Genomic DNA, 5,200 nt, shown 5'->3' with positions numbered 1-5,200 from the left:
TGGCTGACAGTTACAATCTTGAGTGCATTTTTTAGGTCGTATGGGCTCGGCACAGATGAAATCATTCTGATCACCGAAAAAAGGTTTTCCAAACAATCTTGGACCATCCTCCCAGTCAAAACAAAACTGTACCGGCGTTCTTTCAGCAGAAAGATGTGCAGCTGCAGGACTACTGTTGTTGACATGAGCACCCCTGCCTGGCTTGGCTTCCACACTTTTCTTACTCCTATTCCCAAGCCTTCGATGACTTCTATTGTGAGTTTGAGATGTGCAATGGCTTCCTCATATTTACTCTCATTCTTCAAACTGAGAGCGACAGAGGGATGGCGAGCAGTCATTATTGTGAACCATTTAAAAATTACTCCAAAAAACCACGCAGTTGTTTCTGCTTCAGGTGACAGCTTCCCGATTTCGATGTAATATCTAATCGCTGCTGGGGCTTCACGAAACAGCTGAACCGCTATTCCTACCTTCATTTTTGTAAAATGACCGTTAGATATGTGGATGTTGCTCAAGTTCGATGCGACCTGCAACTGGTTTGTGTCGAGTTTTAGAACAGCCTCCACATGCGCGATCGACACTTCATTGCTGGGCAACTTGAACCTTGCGACGATGGCATCGTTAAGATGCATCACATCTTTTCGCACCAAATGCCCTCTCAAATTTTTTAGCACATGCGCAGGGTCTGGCATGAAATACAAAACATTTTCGCTGTCACATGGATGTGGCACAGAACAAACAGTTACAGAACTGCGAGAACTCGACAGGTTCAGTGACCTCCACATGGAACGATTTGAACTACCCATGTCGCAAGTGACACATACCACGCGCAGTGATATCTGGGTGCACAACTGTATTAAATGAAAGACAAAGTCTTTGAGCTTATCTCCACTGACAAACGCACCTGAGTAGTGGTAGGCTATTACTTGCTTCCATCTGGTATTCAAACCACCTACCATGAAAACAAGGGCATGGTTGGCAGGCTGGCCACTTTCGGGGAGCGTGGTCTTGCCAAGAAAGCAGTCACTGCTACGGTCCAGCTCCACACCTCTCCGAATTTCCAGCTCATCTAGGAAAAGGACGCAGTCCCTTTCAATCTCAGACATTGCAGCCACTTTGGCTTCCATTAAAGTTAGAATTTCTGTTAGCACACCAGGTAGGAAGGTTAAGTGTTGCAGTCTCCGGCACAGAGTCCTTCTAGATGGAAGCGGCTGCCCTTGTTCCAATAAAAGGTCGTAGCCGGCCGAACCACATGCAAACTTAAGCTGTAGCGCCTTCTTGATCGTGTTGGCACCCCAGGAGCAATTCTTCCGGTTTTTCTTTTCCAAGGCAGCCTTTTGGTCCTGGTTTAGGAAGCTCAAATTTGCCGTCAACATTGTAAGGTTTTCTTCGAGCTGCTTTGTTCTTTTTGCAGCTTTTTTCAGCTTTTTGTTTGCCTGCAACAAACTTTCTTCTAACTGGCTGCGTTTTCTTTTTTCGTCTTGCAGCTCTTTTCGCAGCTCACTTGTGGACAGCGAGAAAATGTCGATTTGTTCTCCTGAATCTTCACGCGTGTTTTCAGGCATCGCTAGGGTCTCTTCCTGGTCAGGTGTCGTCTCAGGGGTTGGCGAAGAGCCTTTTGTAGCGTCAGGTGTAGAACTACCAGGAAAAAGCCGCGGTGCAGGCGGCTTTCTTCGCTTCGGCTCAGCTGTTCGCGCAAGAAAGAAATTAATTCATCAGTACCTAAACATATCCGAGGCTCTAGTGCTCCTCAGATTATCTGATGCGGATACTAGGCTAGCAAACCGAATGGGGACAAACACTTACGTCTAAAATCAAACAACGTCGTGACAGCCGTTGACTTGAGGAGCCGCCGTCCATCCATTCTGTTGCCCTCAAACTGATCTTCCTCGAAGTGGCGCTAAAATGAGAGAGACGATGAAACTGTCATTTCGCGCCTCTGGTCGTGTGCACGCAAACAAATGAGATAATAAAAAAACGTTAAGGAAGCGGTGCGATATTACAAGCACAGGATCACGAAGTATTTCTGTGGACGCCAACCAAGCGACAGCACTAATTCGGGTGTCGGACGGGCAAATTTAACTTCACTTAAATTTGGCTTAACCCCGGACCTGTATTTGCGCGTTTGACAACGGTGCACTTCGCCTCGCGATGTGTCATTACATGGAGAAGAAAGAGCTGTATTCGGGATGAACTTCTGTACTGCGCAGGCACCTTGCTTCCTCGCGACCGCTTTCTTAAAGCGACGGACAGTTCACAATAGAAGTTTCTTCGCGACTAGTCGAATTGCCAGCCATATACTGTAAACGACTTAATTTTCGCGAGGGCCTAACTTTGGGTTCGTTGCGAATCGCAAATACCTCGAAAAATTATTCCCGTGAATAATTTGAGAAAAGGAAAGTGAAGGGGCCTATTATTTGTGCTGCGCAGAATTAAACACTTGCGAAAAGACCACTTGCAAAATTCCAGAACGGCTGACTCGTAGGCAGGTTTTTGCAACCGAAACTGCCTGTTCATAGACTGCATTTTCACTTCCTACTCTGGCCACAAAAGTGGGTAGGTAGCACGTGGGAGGTTCACCCGTCAGCCTCTATTATATTCTTTTTTGAAAAGGAGAGGGGAATGCTCCTTAATCTGCGTGAACCGGAAGCCTCGACGGCTGCTACCAGCTTTCAAGATCGAGTGTAAAGGGCAGCTGTTGAAAGAGTACAATGGCGCATTCCTTCGACAAATACCGGGGTCCACCTGCTTCACGTGTTTTCACCGCGGCTCTGAACAAAAAAAAAAAATGTGCGATCGCGAGAGAGTAAAGTTCATCGTGAGACTCTCCGTGAATGATACGGAAGTTCAGTGTAGCTCACTGAAAGTGAAAAGACGCAATGATTCATATATTTAGCTTGTAAGCCTTCACATAACTGGTAATTCAAAATGCTCCGCCTCAAGAACAAAGCGCGCTACTTCCAATGCCAGGCAATGCGATGCAACACGTGCTGTACTCACGTTTCTAACTAGTCTTCGAGCTGCAGCTTTGAAGGCACACAAAAATTCCTGTTGCGCACAGTGCGAGATTGGTGAACAAGGCAAAAACATATATTCAAACCGCACAAAGTCAGTGCTTACGAGCGGATGGGCGAAGCGGTGTGGTATAATGTTATTCCTACTGAAAGCACATAACTGTGAGCGACATTTAGAAAAAAGATCTAAAAGCTTTAGCGCAGACAACGACCACGAGAAAGACGGCACACAAACACAAGCGCTTGTGTGTGTGTCTCATCTTCCTCGTGGTCTGTGTCTGTTCGCGCTAAATTTTTTTACATTATCTATATGAGCAAACTAGCCAAAAAAAGAAGTTTTAATGATGCATAAAAAGAGCACAGACATTGTGGCTTACCTCGCAGATCTTCGCGTTGTCATTCGCCTTCCAGTTCTCACGCTTCACTTTCGCCTCCCATATTTTTCTCCGTCCCTCATCCTGTGGAAAACGAAAACATCGCGCTCCTTTCTTCGCCGAGCCGGCACACAATGGAACACAACACCCTGGCATGCTATTTTTCGTGAATTAAAGCAGTTCATCAGCTCAGAATCCAGCGAAAAACACGGCTTCGAACCCTCCACAGCAGCGGCACGAAAAGCGACTTGCCCCAAGATGGCGAGCGCGGAGAAGACGGCGGCGCGGCGCATGCCAAAGCGTGTCACCACCCTGGACGGCGGCGCTGGCATCGAGGCACCCTAGAAAAGTATACGCTTCTGACGCCATCTAGTTCGAGTCGATGGCAGCGCCAGGAGCTAGAAGGTAAAATGTTCGGCAACACTTCAAACAAGTAGTTGAAGCCGCGCGATGTGATGTTTAAAGAGGATGGTTCGTGCGGGCCCTCCTCTGTAGACAGGAGATGATTCGCCGCATCCTCTTGAGGACCGTCGAGCGGCTCGTGAAGAACACGGCGTTTAATTGGCACCGTAATGTCGTGCCTCTCAGCGGGCCTTTCCCGTTCCTTTCTGACTTTCGACAGGTGTGCTGGGCAGTCAGAGAACCTTAATGGCACCGCGTCTTTCGCAAGACACGCTCACCGTGGTGTACGTATGAATACATGGCCCTTGTACGTGGCTTCCCACGTTTTCGACACGAGATGAGGCTCGAAATGCTTCTAACATACATATCCCGAAGGCTGCAGCAAACGGTCCTTACTTGGGATGGCATTTCTCCACAGCTTTAAACGTCCCTCGTCCTTTGGTGCCGAAAACAGTGACAACTTTTCTTTGCACGGCTTGTGGCCTGTCATGCATCGCGGAGCAAAGCACTTTCGTCCCATTGTCGAAGCACTGGCGACAGCACCATACACCACCAGGATCAAAATACAGTCATGTTTCATTCAAAGAACAACAATACAGACCGAATTGGAAGTCCGTGCCGGAGAAAACTTACGCTCAACGGTGCGTTCACTGCAAGCAGACGACAATGACACAAACAGCGGGAGGGCCCTCTGTTGTGTGCCGCCATCTGTCGGCAGGCAGCGAAACCGCGAGACTCTTCGCCCAACGTTCAGAGCATACGACAAGCGGCGCCGTTGGTACACCTGTCTATTCTTACACCGTGACTAGGGTCACCGAATTCCATAGATATATGCTGTTTTTGTTGTTTTGAGCGTAAAGACTGTTCACAAGGCCCGACGTTTCTCTTGTATACAAGCAGGGCGCAGCATGCATGGCGTGCCAAATATAATAGTTTGGCGTAGTCAATATCCACTTTTTCAACATTCTCTGAAATGTTGTTTGTCATGTTGCTGCAACGCGTATGTGAAAAACTCCACGTAATAATGTCAACTTTCTCTTTCAAGTAATCGGTCGCCTCACTGCTCTGGTGTGAAAAGCTCAGGACACGTCTGATACGAAATGGTCATATTTTCAGAACTGCTTCCCTTAGTGTCTTTTGTTGCAAAAAAAAATAATTCAGTTGTTTGCGCTTCCTTTTGAATGGTGCTGACTACACGTAGTTTGATGGTGCGATGCGACGACATGTTCCTAATTCGTAGTGACTAAGTCGCTTTATTCGAGGACCAATTTAACTTAACATTTATTTTTCTTTTCAAAACATGAAGAGAAAGCACCGAAAGCAACTTATCCACAAAGAGGCTTGCCCCGCCGCGGTGGCTCAGTGGTTAGGGCGCTCGACTACTGATCCGGAGCTCCCGGGTTCGAACGC

Source organism: Amblyomma americanum, chromosome 7, assembly GCF_052857255.1.
Source record: "Amblyomma americanum isolate KBUSLIRL-KWMA chromosome 7, ASM5285725v1, whole genome shotgun sequence".
In the NCBI taxonomy this organism is placed as follows: domain Eukaryota; kingdom Metazoa; phylum Arthropoda; class Arachnida; order Ixodida; family Ixodidae; genus Amblyomma; species Amblyomma americanum.
This window is presented reverse-complemented; position numbering follows the sequence as displayed.